The sequence below is a fragment of the Asterias rubens genome, chromosome 1, assembly GCF_902459465.1.
Source record: "Asterias rubens chromosome 1, eAstRub1.3, whole genome shotgun sequence".
In the NCBI taxonomy this organism is placed as follows: Eukaryota; Metazoa; Echinodermata; class Asteroidea; order Forcipulatida; family Asteriidae; genus Asterias; species Asterias rubens.
In genome coordinates, this window is record NC_047062.1 from 17,534,550 (window position 1) to 17,551,175 (window position 16,626).

The 16,626-nt window shown below is 37.3% G+C and overlaps 2 long non-coding RNA genes across 4 annotated transcripts; both read left to right on the forward strand.

Annotated features, from left to right (window-relative positions):
• Nucleotides 1–944: 944 nt before the first annotated feature.
• On the forward strand, nucleotides 945–4,298 carry LOC117289952. The gene is made up of 3 exons (XR_004519006.1): nucleotides 945–1,469; nucleotides 2,756–2,850; nucleotides 3,943–4,298. It is a non-coding gene; the product is annotated as an uncharacterized LOC117289952 (long non-coding RNA).
• A 9-nt stretch (nucleotides 4,299–4,307) lies between these two features.
• On the forward strand, nucleotides 4,308–12,155 carry LOC117289941. 3 transcript variants are annotated; one of them, XR_004519004.1, is made up of 4 exons: nucleotides 4,308–6,197; nucleotides 6,675–7,456; nucleotides 7,857–7,940; nucleotides 8,446–12,155. It is a non-coding gene; the product is annotated as an uncharacterized LOC117289941 (long non-coding RNA). The 3 variants fall into 3 exon arrangements; XR_004519005.1 differs by lacking the exon at nucleotides 4,308–6,197 and having other exon boundaries at nucleotides 6,606–6,758; nucleotides 7,348–7,456; XR_004519003.1 differs by lacking the exon at nucleotides 4,308–6,197 and having other exon boundaries at nucleotides 6,606–7,456.
• Nucleotides 12,156–16,626: the final 4,471 nt, after the last annotated feature.

A 16,626-nucleotide genomic window follows, 5' to 3' on the forward strand; every position in this document is an offset into this window, starting at 1 on the left:
AACAGCTAACGGTCATCTCAGACAATTGTTATCTAAACTAAGCCTATACAATGAGCCGAACAGGTGATGTGGATGGGTGAAAGATGTTGCTCCTGACCGAGTTGCAACAATGCGGGGATTACTTTCCGTCTTCTCACAAGCCAGAACAAAAAGGGGTCTTCTATTGGTCCATTTTCGAACGAAAACAACATGTGTGACCAATCACGCCCAATCCAGCCAACTTCGGCCAGGTGGTCTGGCAGATTGACGTTTTGGAATTCCCAGGGTACTAATTTGCATAAAGCTACCCCGGCAAGCTGCCTGCAGGCCCCGCCCGCCCGCACAGGTCCATTTAATTATTCCACTGTATAAGGGGGAAATATTTTAGGTAAGGGGAGGGGAATATAATTATTTACTAATGTAAACTGCTTTCCCAGCACTGATACCCACCAAAATTGCATATTATGTGGGAAAATAGGCCTACAATAAACTAAGGCCTCACATTTCGACCACAACTGAGTCTTAACATTGGATCGGGATTTAAACATTTTGTGGGGTTATTTTGTTAAAAATATTTTTTTTGTGTAAATCCTAAACAACTACGAATCAGCTTAGGGGTGATCACCCGAATTCCATTCACAAAAAGGCACACACGGGTTAGCTCTTTGGTATTCATAGCCCCCTAAAATAGCAGCCCTATTATAATTATGAAATTATTATTTGTAATTTTTTACAAACTTTCCGCCCTGGTAGAAATAAATGAGGCTAAGCTATAGGCCGACAAAAGTGAGTCAATGAGACCGTTACTCCACAAGTCATTTCACAGTTCATTCATTCGACTGGGTGGGCGGGGTTTCTGTGCAATGTCTTCGGGTTAATTATATGCAAAAGAGTTTGGGCTTTTTCCGAAGCCCTCGTGGCCCAAAACCGCATGTGCAGACGATACAAGCAGCTCGAGTCGCGGACGGGACGGATGTGGCAGCGTGGGACCTCTCGGCTCAACGTGGGATCTTGACGGCGCCTTTTCTGATGAACTTTTTACCAATAACTTAATCACAAATTTTACCATGGAAAATCATGTGCATTCAGAACTATTGCGACAATAACTGTTGCACTGATATTCTCTATTTCTGAGGCCTTTTTGGGCCACTATTTGAAGTGCAAGAAGATGTGAAACTTGTACATTCTTCATCTTTCTTTGGAGTGCAGTCTTCAAAAAATGACCGGAGATTAACGCACTCTGTCGGCATGACCAGACAATTTCGTTACTGGCATACTGGCAAAAAAGTTACGAAAACTGCAGTATATTGAAGAGTTGTTGAACCCTTTATTATGACTTTCACGAAGTTCTCTGAACCGACTATAGACTTTTAAAAGCAAATTTGAACATCGGTGTTCACCTTGTGAGTCGCTGGAGTGGGCGTTTGAAACCGCCACTGACTGCAGTGAAAAACTCCACGACTTGAAAGCAGAACAAGGTTTTTGTCGCGGTAAGTGTTTTATTCTTTTTCGCTTTATTTTCTTCACAAGGTGGGAGAAAAACGAAATAACTGAAATATTTGCAAATGGTTAAACTAGAAAACAAAGCTTGTCTAGTATTTAGAGGACTAATTATTACAGGATAGATTTAGAAGAAAAATATTTCTTTTCAGTCAAAACATAAGTGAAAGAGACAAAAGTGCAGTAAAAAACTCGACAGCCGAACAAGGTTCTTGTTGAGGTACCTTGTTATGTGCTTAGTTAACTTCGATTTATTTTCTTCACACGAAGGGGTGAAAATGAAATAACTGATACACTTGGTAATATTTAACCAGTAAATACATTTGATATGGATGCAGCCCCTGCAGAAAACAAAGTTTGTCGGGTATGTAGAGGAAACGTTCTTTGGATTTTGTTTTATTCAGTCATGTTATACCCAAGTAAAAGATGCATTTTTGTAGCGTTTTAAGGTGTAGCTCGGATGGCCTTTAGTGTAGAACCACATGACCTGCTGGGTGATGATAGCAATACCCCACGAGACTAGTTCAGTTATTTTGTTAATGTTAAACACCAGTTTCCCCCATTTCCCTATACGTTTAAAGAGAGATGGACTGGGAGATTCATCCGAACTCCATAGTTTAGCCCCTTATATTTCACACGTTTAGAAAGTTTAGTGCTAGCATAAAACCAATAAAATTATGACACCGCCTTGTGAAGTAATGATGAACTTCTTAATTTTTGCAACAACATTGAACAAAATACTAATATATTGGGATCAAGTTGGTAATAAGTTGAACCTTTTATAGAGACAATTTGTAGAGAATTACAAGAACACTGCAATTATTGAAATTAAAAATATTGAGGCCGTATAAATGTTTTCTTGAAAATTGACAACTCGTAATTTGTGCTCCCAATATAGTTGGTGTATATAATTATCTTGTGGTGTTCCACAAGACTTTTGATTTGGTCCCCTCCCCTTTAGTTTTATCGTGTCTGTTTATGAATGACTTTGAAAAACTCTTCTGTTGTAGAGCCTATTGGCTGATGACGGAAACTTTTCACAGCCACAATTATGTCAACATACTTTTCAATACAGTTAACTGAGAAATGGAAAAAATATCCATCTTGAGTAACTTACAGAATTTAGGCTGACAATGCTTGATGAGTGTACGGCTTTCTTATTACTAGAGGTTGCTAGGTAACAAGCATAAATAACTAGTCCTAAGCTTTAAAATGTCTGCTAAATTACTCCTTTGGACTGTAACATTGAAGGGTTTTATGGCTGTTTTCTCAACAGGAAGCACTGACAAGATGGAACAACATGAGACAGCCGAGAACCAGAAGTGATCTCTAGTTCAGCGAAGCGTCACCTCTAAAGAACAGAGCCTCCAGGTAAAACACAAAAATCAAGTTATTTTGTCACTTAAAACAATTAATTCCCTCTAAATACTATTTTGCTTCAACAAAATAGTGTTTTATTTATGTTTCAAGAGAACAAAATATTTTTTGGAGGGATAAGCAACTAGCATAAAAGTTGGGACTAAACTGACTATACTGTTATTTAACTACTCAATTAATTGTGCTGCCACTACTACTACTACAATCGGACATCAGTACACAATCTTTCAATCCTTTCAGCACCACAATTACCATATTATAGGCAATGTATCTTGGTAATTGCAATTTAGTCACGACTAGTGTTGAAGTCATAAGAATTTGAGTGAATGAAAGAATTAGCATTTCGAGGGGAATAAAGATTTCCGGAACATGACATATTCTTTCCTGAGAATGACGTTATTTTGAGCATTGCAGGTGGAGTCACATAACTCCCATTCTGACCAGCTTACACTGGCTTCCTGTAAAGTTTAGGGTTGAATTCAAGATTTTACTAATGGTTTTTAAATGTTTACATGACCTTGATCGTTCTTATTTAAATGAAATAATTACTGTCGGATGTCAAAGGTGTCATCAGAATATCCAAAGGGCAAAATGTTTACTACTTTAGGAAATTGTGCTTTTTATTCAGCAGCACCGAATCTATGGAACAACTTGCCAGCAAACATTCGTAAACTGCATTCACCAAAGTCTTTCTAAAACACAACTTAAAACTTTTCTTTTAAGAAAGCCTTTGGTAATGTGTAGTGAGTTTTGTATCTGTTGGTTTTTAATGTTATAGTTTATATTTGTGTGTAAACTTTTAAAATGCTTTCTTGTACCAAAGTTACATTGTTTTTACTGCCTTCATTATTTATGGTGTTCATGCATCTTTTTTGCCTGTAAAATTTTAAAAGATATTTTGCTTATATTTTTACTGGTGTCCTTTTTTTAAAAACTGTTCACTTAATGTATGTAATTTTCTAAATCTTTTGCCATTTTTACTGTTACGGCCCTCGAACAGGCTGGTCCTGGAGAGAGCGCAATATCAAACCAATAAATTATTACTGTGATTATTTACCTTTTCATTGTTTCCCCCTGTCCCTTTAGTGGCTGTGACCAGATGGAAGTTGTCTATGGATATGTGTTGTGGACGTATATTGTCTATGGATATGTGGTTTGTGGACGTACAACGGAGGTTCACCAAAGGACCAAGGTAAAGAGAACTCGGCTGTATATCCGACCTCCACTTGAAGTTAATAATGACCTTCTATAAGCTAAAGTAGTAGTCCCAGCCAATTTTCTACCCTCCGTGGTAGTTAAAAAGCAGGACAGTTCTTTTCAGAACTATATAGGAAATCTCACGAAAATCCGAAAGTCCACTTCCCACTTTAAACATTGAGACCAATTAAGAACTCACTCCGGGGTAGTGAAGTTAATAACGATCCTCTATAAGCTAAAGTAGTAGTCCCAGCCGATTTTCTACCTTCCGTAGTAGTTAAAAAGCAGGACAGTTCTTTTTAGAACTAAGAAGTCTCCCGAAAATCTGAAATTCTACTTCAGTCTCTCGATGATGACTAGAGTCCACTAGTCAAAACATTGAGACCAATTAATAACTCACTCCGCGGTAGTGAAGTTAATAACAATCCTCTATTAGCTAAAATAGTAGTCCCAGCTGATTTTCTACTTTCCATAGTAGTTGAAAAGCAGGACAGTTCTTTTCAGAACTAAGAAGTCTCCTGAATATCCGAAAGTCTGCTCCGCGGTAGTAGAATGTATAGACAGTTCTCTTAAGAACAGCAGGTGTTACCCCAAACCAAGTATGTACTAAATACATTTATTACAAAAAGCGAATAAATATTGCCCTTTCTAAAAAAGAAAAAGAAAAACTTGATTAGAGCCCAGTAGTGGAGGTCGGATTACGCGGGTTGACATTCAAGATCAAGATCAAGACAAGACGAAGACTTCAAACGGTAAAGGAAGATCTAACCCGTTCTCTTGCAGGGTCCAACCCCTTGTAATGCCCCTTGCCCCAATCTGCAATCTTGTTGATGTTGTCCTTACTTATGCAGCTTTCAAGGTGACTTCACACTGTCCTAATGGCATTTCTTGATTTGCATATTGGTCGAAGCCAGTGATGCTTGTTAGTTAGTAGACTAGTCTTACTGGTAATTTCTGTTGGGTTGATACTTCAAGTCATCAGTTGTCATGTTTACTTATAATTGTCATAACTTTTAGATCTAAGAGTACAAAATCCATCTAAGTCATAATTCATAAACCTTTTTCCTAAGTTCTTCCATGAACAAGACTAGTTTTTAAAGAAACAAATTGTTTTAGAAGCAATCATGCTGTCAAAAAATATATTCCAGTCCAATCACCATTCATTTGATGATTAATGTTTGATTAAGGAGTAGTATTAAATAGATGATTTAGACCAACTAAATAGATATTTAATTATTCCTAATATCAGCATGACATCACTTCTGAATGAGTGTAAGGAACATGTTAGTCTTAGAAAAGTGTTAAATAAGAAAACAATAAATAAACAACATAGCTATAACAGTATCTCATTTACCTGAGATCACAGTTAAAATAAAAATAAATAGGGGAGCTTGTAACAAACCGAAATGTAATTTTCTTAGAGTAAAAATAATAGGGTCCATTCAAATAAATTCCCATAAGCATTTATCAGCAAGCGCTGCGAAAAAAAAAGAAGTCAAATGAAGAATGCAGTAGAAGAAAAAGAATAAAGATGGCGGAAGAGTACAAAGGAGCCAGGGGAAACGGAGCTGCTCAACCTTGAGGGAAAGATGTCAGTGATGCCTAGGTTTGTATGGTGGTAAGATAGTAAAGGCCTAGAGTTATATAGTGTAGGCCTAGCTAGAGATAAGTCTGGCCACTGGTAAGGTGTGCCTGGTGTCAAAACAACACTACTTAGCTCATATGATGCAAGTTAGTCAAAATTATGTCTCATATGACTAATTAGTGTTGTTTTGACTAATATATTTTCAGCTTGATACAAGTACTTCACCCAGGTTATAAGTATCAGGTAGAAGTATTAGGGTGGGGAAAAGAAAACTAACACTCGTTTTCCCCCGCAGCCTTAACCACCGTTTTCTCCTTAACCACCGTTTTCTCCTTAACCAACGTTTTCTCCTTAACCAACGTTTTCTCCTTAACCAACGTTTTTCTCCGCAGCATTAACCAACGTTTTCTCTGTATCCATCACCTTGGCATCCTTACTTAGGCTCCATTTTTTTCTTCTTTTTCCACAGACTTTGCATGAGACACGGAACATTCCCTTGATGTCTTGACTCGTGACCTGAGGTCAGTGGGGTCAATGAGGTCAGGCGTTTGCAGAAAAGGTTAAGTATCGGGGGTGGATTTCACAAAGAGTGAAGACTAGTCTCATCTTGACTAGTCCTAACTCTTTGTGAAATCGACCCCCAGGTCAAGCATCAGGTGAAGTATTATAGGTCAAGTATTAGGAAAAGTAGGAGGGTAGTGTGAAAGAAAACAATCTTTCCCACCAGAACTGTCCTTTTTCCAGCTGTGACTAACTTTTCTATCAACAAGACACAATCTCATAGAGCTGCTGAGCACAAAATTTTGCTAAGCATAAAATCTTTTCCTTGATAAAAATAGCATTACCAACCAAATTTCTGTTTGTTGCATATTGTTTGATGATATTCAGCTGTTGTTTGCTTATCTTGAAAATCACATGCAAATTTGGTTGGTAATCCTGTTTTTATCAAGGAAGAAATTTCATGTTTAGCAACGTGCTTAGCAGCTCTATGAATCTGGGCCTGTGTTTCACCTTTTTTTTTTTCTTTTTTTCACAGTGTGCACCCTGTTGTTCCTGTAAGTGGATGTAAGTGAGCTGAGGTGGTGCGTACCAGCAGGCTAGACTGTGTGCGAAAGATTTGGTAATGTATCAAGTTATGAATAAGGTTTGGAAGTTTGAAAATAGTTGGTTTGAACAAAGAAAAAATTGACTAGAGCAGAACTTGAACCAACGACCTCCGAGTTATGAGTATGTCAACTTGCTTGTGAAGAAACTACCTACTAAATGGAACATCAACTCAATTGAGAAATGTGGAGGACTATGAACAAATCCGAACATCAGTTTATCAATAGAAAGAAACTCGAAACGTGCATCTCCAAAACACTTGTAGTACAAGTAGTACAGTTTGTAACCAGCAGTCAAATACCTGGTACAATTTGAGGTTCTACAACAGCAAGCGTGAACGACCAGACAACCATCGATGTTTAACAAGTTAAGAGCAAGTTTTGAAAGCTTGCATGGATGCAAGCCCATAAGCAGGAATTACTTTGCGGTAGCACAATGTGTAAATTTTTGGTTCTGGGAAAAAAAAAACGGTTGTTGACAACTCTTAAACCAGTTGATATGTCAACCACGGGTTTCAGAACCAAAAGTACTCGAAAGAGATTTACACACCGTGAACCTCGCTATTGAAGTAAATCATTGTTATTTTCTTTACTTGCATGATACAGCGAGGGTTGTCAACTCCATATCTACTTATGTAGTCGTCTGAAACCTGAAGTTGCTTCAGAAAATCTACAATGTTTTTGGTGAACGAGCGGCTCTTCTCTTCTATAAAAGGTAAAGGGAACAGTTTATAAATCTATCCCAGTTTTCTTCATTCAGAGCAGATGTCCTCTACCACTACACTACTGAGCTTTAAAACATAGTTCAATCACAATTTTTCTTAAAACATTTTGACCGAGCGGAATCATCACTTTCTGACAATAGTGATACAGTGCAGTTGAATCGTTATGGTGAAACGTTATGGAGACGCAACCTGCACCATAGTATTAGTACATGGGAGATTCACCCCAAAAATAGTGAAACCGGCACAAAATCCCCCACTCAAAATATACATTTACAGTCGTCAAGAAAAAGGCAAACATGGGTCAACTCTTTGATTATGCTATTTTTGCAAACCCCAGAGTATGAATTATGCTTTTATTTAAAACAATATTTATATTTTGTTCTCATTTAGGCTAAAGACGGATGCCATTGACAGATGAAGTCTCCAAAAGAAGAATGGCTTGCCATCATCAAGATTCAAGGATGTTTTCAACAGGTAAGTTTAGTTTTAAGAAAACTGTTTATTTGAAATACATCCAGAGATTTTGGACAATTTAAAGATCATCATCATTTAGCGGTCACAACCTAGACACTAAACTTTAATAAAAATTGTGTAAACAATTCCAAAACAAATTGTTGGAGTTTAGTGAGCAAAAAGGAGTTATTGTTTCAGAGTTTGCACCTTTGAAGGTTTTGAACCGTCAAATTGAAAGAATACATCCATTCCCATCCTTTAGTTTGAAATAAAAACAATAAAACCAACTGGCGAAAAAAATTCTTCAAAGTTAGAGGTCAATTTTTTTCTTCAGAAAAGGTCTTAAAAACAAAACAAAAATAAAAATAAAACCTGGAATGTTGCTACATGTTTTGTGTTGATGCGAGTTGAGCTGGAGGAGAACTTTCTTGCAGAATCATTTCAGACTTTACTATTTCTCCGAACAAGTGATTTGTACATCAAGATTTTTTTTAAATTAATCTTTGAATATCATTTTGTACCACAGATTGAGACGATATCCTTGGAGATGACATACATTCAATCCTGAGGTTGATCAACACTTTTTGGACTGTGTGCAACCAGCTGAAGACGGATTGTGCCATGCTAGAAGAATCTAAGCTACAAGCCCAACCATTCAACTGACATAGGAATGTTGAGGTTTATAACCAACTCTCTTTGGACCATGTGCCACAGCTGAAAGACTTTGTCAAGACTATAGCCTTGCTGACTCTCCACTGCATCACAAGTTCAACTGTTATGGATTTTGGACGCCAACTAACACTTTTTGGACCGTGTGTCACAAGCTGAAGAACTATGTTTGGCTAAATGACTCTCCCTAATTACAAGTTCAACTATTGGTCTGGAAAGTTCTACTGTTGCAGTGACATTGGGCCGAATTTGTGCTTTTTGGACCGTGTGCCACCAACTGACGGACTGACAAAACTTGAGCTACATAACTTTTCGCCAGAAGTTCAACCATTCGCGTTACACAGGGATGTTGATGCAACATTTTGTAACGAACGGTAACACTTTTTTGGACTCGCCAACTCGCAACTCGCTGAAGACTGGGTCAAGTCTAGCCAGATGATTCTTCACATTTTGAACTGAAGCACCCAGACTACGCCTTAATCCATCAAGACACTCAAGGAGTGGACTATCTTAGGGCATCTGAACTTTGCGACTTTGGCTATGGCTGCACCGGTTGCTATGGGTCAAATGCTTTAATGCATGTTACGAGATGATCAAGCCAAATCCTTAGCCAGTAATTAAGATACTTGCCAGTAATTAGTTTCTTGTTTTAAACTAAGAAAAATTCTTGAAGCTATCAAACTCCAATACCATCTTGAACAGCGTAGCTCAGTACTATTTTTATAAAATTGGCACGCCTTGCCTCATGCCAAGCATTGTTGGTTACATGGAAAATTCAATTAACTAAATTAAAGTACAATACCCTTTGGATTTTGATTGTGTCAGAAGTAGCTTTACAAATCTGAAGTTGGTAACAGATTTTGTTTAGAGAAGCAAACAACCATATTGGGTTACCTAAAATACCAAATTATGAAGAGTTTTTTTACTTTACAACTTTTGACTTAAAAAGAAAGAAAATGTAAACAATTACTAATAATTGCTGGCATTCGGACAAAGTCGCCAAATTGTTCTCAAGCAAGTTTGAAAAGATGGCAAGAAAAGCTCAGGTTTAGTCATTTTGATAAATTGATGAAGGTAGTAAATGGGACAATCTGTTGCCAAAATAATGTTATTGTTCACAACTTAATAGTTTGGTGTAATAAACTTCTTTTTGTAAGAGTAAATCAATCTGAATTGTTGAAGGCCCTTCATATTAACTTGTGACGCAAGCTCTACACATAGTTTGATAAAAATAGTTCAAAGATGTGAATATTTGAGTGCAAAATAGACGGAAGGCATGTTTTAGCAAAAAGCATGAGTATAGGACTCTGTTGCAATGCGAGCACAAACCATGCCCACTATCACAACACCAGGGATAGGTTTCACAAAGAGCTAAGATTGATCATGTAAATGTTAATTGCTATTAAGCAAAGTGTGATGTCACATTTTACAATACAATTTACTACGGTAATTATTATTTATTGATAACACATCTTAAGATGAATCTTAGTGTTTTGTGAAACCAAGCCCAGTCCTTATCACCCTAACACTTAACTAAAACTTAACACTTTAACCTAACCCTTGCACTAAAACCATAAAAATTTCACTCTTAACATTTCATTACTAACACCTCACCCTCGGCACTGACCACTATTTAATCTGCGCATTGATTAGAAAAAAAAAATTAAACGGCCATTTTATAAAACATGCATTTTGTCTATTGGCATGCTCAAAAAACAACTTGAATTTAAATAGATAATTGTAAACAATTTTTAAGTGAATGTTTACTGTAATGTTTACTGTTTATTTGAAGAAATGTTACTGCATTTTTAAAATAAAATTTTAACTATTGTCTGTTTACAGTCAAGTCTAGGTTTCCTTTGAATGTAGCGAACATTCTTAAATGTTGTCAGACATGTGTTCTGCAGGCATGCAACACCTTGTTTCACATAATTCACACTGACTAGATGCAAATGATATATTTTAAATGCAGGGCTCTAATTTTGGGTAAAATTACATAGTCTCTGTTAGTTTGTCCGAATTGACGACTTCAGCAGTGGCTGTCGTGGGAATGATTAAAGACGTTCATTCCTAAACAACCAATAACAGCCTTAGCCGAAGTCGCTTGATTCAGACAGTCTTACATTGGTGTAAAAGACAAAACAAAATGGCTACCTAATTATAAAAACATTTCAAGCTATGTCCGTAATTATGGTCAAGGTTTAGATTTGTGATAACAATAAAATGTGTACTACAGAATGTAGTTTTGACTTGTAAAAAGTTGTAACGTTTATTAACCTTATTTTTAGCTAGGGAACCATTTTACTTAACAATATTCTACTTAGCAAAATTAAATAGAAAATTGGATAGTCAAAGATGGTAGATGTAACTTGGTATTAAGCTGGTAACCTTATTCTAATAAGTAACACCCGTTTCAGACAGGTGCTCAAGAGTTGCGCTAAACCAAATTCGGACTTAAGTACATGAAAAGGGAGACGTGCCAAAAAGTTAGGAGCGGCTGGCACACTAGAAGTCGAAAGATCGACCGTTGCAGTCATTCGGAACAACTCTGGAACGCCTTGGTATCAGACGTCAATCTTTTCATGAGCCAAGCCAATGTTAATGTTGTGTTAAGTTCGCTTGTCTGAAACCAAAATGTATTTGGGTCGACCAAGAGTGGCTCCTAATCTAGTTGGTTTGGTGCGACTCTTGTGCGCCTGTCTGAAATGGGTGTAGTATTTTGTTTGTGCTATGAGCAAGTTCAAGTGTGCACGTTTAGTTGAATACTGCACAACATACAGGCGCAGTGACGCACTCACTTAAAAGACTTGTTTGGAAGCCGTCAACTATCGGTACCATGGTTTTCAACACTCCGTTGCCCTCCACGTTTTCGCTATAGTGTCAGTGGTTCTGCTGCACTTTACACATGTAAGCATTGACAAGCTATCACCGATGACCAGTGGTCGACCATCCTGGGTTTGAGTCGAAATAGTCATTGTTTATTCAACCATGGTGCACACTCGAACTTGCTCCTTGTTGAAGCGGCCTATAATAGCCTAAATTGTGCAACTTGTGTATCAAATACATGTTATTTTGTTTTAAAAATATTAAAATAAAGCTGACTTAAATTACATGCAAAAAGAATGAGGAACACATAGCTACCTTTGTGAAGTGCGCTTTGTACACTTAAAAAGTGATTAGACCAAAACGTACTTAGTTTAGTGAACCTCAATTTGGTTTCACTGGGCTCAATAGGACTAATTTGCCCTTAGCCAGGGCTCAATTTCATGGCTCTGAAATTCAGCACTTGCAGAAGCAGGGAACTCTGTGCTAGCGTCAAGCATACTTCATGGGTTAGTGGTGTGCAAACTCCATGTTACTAGGCATTCTACGCTTACATAGCTATCACATAAATTCAGTGCTTGCACATGAGCAGAGAACGGTGACCAAAGTGCGGTAAGCAGAGCCATGAAATTGGGCCCAGTAGCCCATTCTTTGTTATTTAGAATATTAATAAGATATCATACTGATAGTGATAATCTTCAGAAGAAGTGTTTTTGTTTGTTTTTGCTTGAAGACCAACTTTGACGATTGGCAAATATGCAAAACAATAAAATATGTTTCAATAAAAAAAACCTACTGAAAATGAAGTTCCTATTTAGTGGCTGATTAGACTAGAGGGAAAAAAATGTTGTAGATCACCCTCCCCCCTCAACAAAACAGTTGCTAATTATTTGTAAGTTTCCCTGTCAACAAATAGGTTGCCAATTCACAGAACACAATGTTGTTGTTTTTGCACACAATTAAAAGGTCCTCAGTCATGTTCTTTTGAGTTATATTTAAACAAGATAATTCAACAACAACAGTTCACTTGAAAGACATTCAAATTTGCAGCAGCTTTTTCGCAGCAGGCAGTAGTGTTCATGTTCGTTTTGGGGGCAAGCATTTGCAGCAATCTTTTTGATCTATAATAGACTTGATCTCTCTTTAAATTTTAAAATAGCTAAAAAATGGTTGATGATCTTTGACAAAGTTTGCTGTACAATTCACACAAATCTGTGAATAAATTACAGCGATCTAACAATAGCCAAAAATCTGTAAATGCGCCTACTTTGCCATATTGCATGCTGATTTTGCACTGGTTAAATTCATGAGTTGTTTTTTGGTGTGTGTTTTTTTTTCACTGAAAATGGCTAGTAAAATCTATAGCGATTTGTTTATCAAAAAACATTAGTTTACAAAACTGGTATTAATTGATAACCTTGTGATAAAGTTTCAAACTAGGAAGGGAGTGGTTGCACTTAAAGCCTAAAAAATAAAAACTGCATGAATTTCGTATCAGATGTAGTTGTTGCTACGAAAGCTCATGCATTTTTTATGTAATAAGTTAGTCTTTACAGACACTGGACACTATCGGTAATTGTCACAGACCAGTCTTCTCAATTGGTGTATCTCAACTCGCGCATAAAATAACAAACTTGTGCAAATTTGAGAACAATTGAACCTAATTCTGAGGTCTCGAAATCAAGTTTGTGGAAAATGACTTCTTTCTCGAAACTACGCTACTTCAGAGGGAACTTTCTCACAATGTTTTATGGTATCAACAGCTCCCCATTACTCTTTACAAAGTAACATTTTATGCTAATCATTATTTTGAGTAATAACCACTAGTGTCCACTGCCTTATAAGTGCTAACACTACCTTTCTTTTTTTATCTACCGGACTTACAGCTACTTTTTAGTAAAACTGACAGACTGTAACATTTTTAGCTAATCTTTTACAGTAGGTTCGCGTTGAAGCTGTGGTCATTTGAGACAGGGCAAGTTATTGCCCAGATTCGTGTGAACTCAAGATGATCTGCCATCTAGGTCTGTTATAAGTCAAGTGATGTCCTTTTCTAGTTCTCAGAAGGAGTCGGTGAGGAACTTGCAACTGACATCTCGGAGAAGTACAGACTGAATCCTGGCTGGGTTCGGGGAAGATCTGGGAGCCTCAAGGGCTGGCAACGACATGAACATGACCCCCTGGAACTTGTGTCCTGCGACATTTTACGGCAGGGACATGAAGCTTGGTGGCCGCTCAGTAAACTTTGCCGGGAGTTTTCTCTCTGGTAGGTCCTCTTTCTCCTGTCGACAGGTGCTCCATACAAGAATAATGACGTTCCTGCGTGGTTTCGGGGGTCGGGTTCATCGGGGAACATCGTACCGGTAGATTGGCGGACAGAGTGGAGCATCCAGCGAAGCATTCGCTGTCGGTTCTCGGTGCGCAGGACCTGGAGTCTGCGTTGTGCCTCAAGAATGTTTAGTTTTTCTCTGAGTCGTGCGGACTCTGACTCATTTATACGGATTGCTTTCTGTACTCGATTAGAATACACATTAGGTTTCTCAATCATGTTTCATGGGTAACACAGATTCCACAAAATGCGATAATAAGTTACTGATTATTCAACTGATGTAAATACTTGATGTTTCGACTGGCAGGTTCAGATGCAGTAGGCCTACAAACAACTGTTTTTTACCCCCAAAATAGGCTCAAACTTGTGTTGGGCTGACAAAAATTGTTCAATGTAGTCAAAACTTTGAAAGCTACATTGTGGTCTAAACAACGATGAAACACTGCTCTATAACATATGAGTTGATAACCACTGCGAACAAAACTTTCAAATAATTTGGTTACTATAGGGCAAGAGTTGCTTGTCGACCAGCAAAGATATCTGTTGCAGGCAACCCAGGAAAGCATTGAACCAAAGCTTAATGTGCTCTTATTTCTTAGCCATCGATACCCCTCTTGTACCGTTTAAAGATTCTTTAAAGGCAGTGGACACTATTGGTAATTACTCAAAATAATTATTAGCATTAAACCTCACTTGGTAAAGAGTAATGGGGAGAGGTTGATGGTAAAACACATTGTGAGAAACGGCTCCCTCTGAAGTGGAGTAGTTTTCGAGATAGAAGTAATTTTCCACAAATTTGATTTCGAGACCTCAAGTTGAGAACTTGATGTCTCGAAATCAACCATCTAAACGCACACGACTTCGTGTGACTAGGGTGTTTTCTTCTTTCATTATTATCTCGCAACTTTGAATACCGATTGAGCTCAAATTTTCACAGGTTAGTTATTTTATGCATATGTTGAGATACACCAACTGTGAAGGCAATTACTGTCCACTGCCTTTAAATCAATAAACCATTGTTAATATAATTTTTGAGTGTTTTCCCCTCAAAAGCAGTGTCGATACCTGCAGAATGTTTCTCAAAGGATTCAATTATTCTTGGTGACTCGCCTCAAAGAGACCTTTATCAAAATTATGGTAAAAACCCCACTGAAAATAACTTGTAGGAAAATGGTGAACTCTGGGTTAGTATTCGGTCTTTCTCTGTACACCTTTGGATTGTTGTTTGCTAGTTTTGTCATCAAATTACACTTGATATGTTTTTTTTGCAATAAGCCAAGCTAACGCACATAACTGTTTCATTTTAACTGAAATGTCTAGTCTGGTACTACTCTTTAACCTTTGACACAGAGCAGCTTTGAACACAATTTTCTTAAAAGTGACACTGTTTGTACAAAAACATCTCCTGTAGTTGTTGGTGCTCAGTACGTCATCTTTAAAGAAAATGCTAAGCGATAACAATGGACACTCTATTTTCCAGAAAATTATCGCAAGGTAAATGCATCTTTAAACGACACTAGTAATGGCTGCTCATTCAAGAGGAAAATTAGTTGATTGGTGACATTCTATACCGTCCAACATGACTAAGGTGTTCAGTGCAATTGGCTGATGTTTCGTGAACTTTTGATCTCGGGTGATATGCTGTAAAAATTATGAAACTTAGTTTCTCAAAGCTCACATGTTTTTGCAAGCCAGCTCGGTTATACATGAGATTACAACACTACCCCTTTTTAATTAAAATAAACTTAAAACTGGGGCTGAAATTTCAAACCTGTCTGAACTAGAGTCTGAATTGGGTACTGATACTATAGCTGTAGAAATTAACTAAAGTGTCACCCCCCCCCCCCTCATAAAAAAAAACAGAAAACAAAACCTGCACACCAACAAAAACGTAAGACCCAACCACACACAACGGAGATGAAAGTTTTGTAAAATGCAGGTCTGAACATTAAAGCCCGGTTCATACTTCCTGCGAATGCGAATGCGAAGCGACTGTTGACATCACAAAATTCACAACAAATTTCGCAGCAGTTCAGCTCTGTGCAACTCACTTGCAAATATTGCTGCAAAAGGATAATTGTGACGACAAATTCACATCAAATTAGCTATGAATTCGCATTTGCAGGGAAGTATGAACCCGGGCTAATTAACACAGGGAATGTTACATGTTCAAACTAACCATCTATGTATGGCTGATCACTAGTTTGGGATCAACAGGTAAATTTAAATAAGGAGTTTTCTAGGCTTATTTTGTTTGTTTACAGTCCCTGTCTGTTGTTGTTTTGCTTGAGGAGTGTAACACCCCTATGAAAGCTACCAGCTGCACATAAATTATTTCTTTAAGATGACAACTAAGACGCTGGGCCCAATTTCAAAGAACTGCTTTTAAAGCAGAAAAATACAGCTTAACATTTTTCTGCTATGCAAATCTAACCAGGATACCCATTTCCTTTAACATGTGAAATGGTATCTCAGCTGGTAACCTAATTCTGGTAAGCAGATTTTGGTGTGTTTAGCAACTTTTGATAAGCAAAAGCAGCTCTATGATATTGGGCCCATAGCTTTGAAATCCTTCACAGAACACCAATGTACATCAATTGGTTTCAATCTACACAAATATATACAATGCAGGATTACTCATGTTTTATTTTCAAACATTTGAGGAAGACAGATAAACAAAAACATTATTTAAACTTCAAAGCTTTGTATCAACATAATTTTGAAAAAAGGTTGCATTTTACAAATTAAAACGCCATTAAATTGCCAAAAAATAAAAAAGGGTAAACATAAATCAGGAATGTATGAAAACTAAACTGAAACATGCTTTGGGAATTAACTTAAATATTATCAATATTTTAATGTATAGTTACAAAAGAATCATTTGCC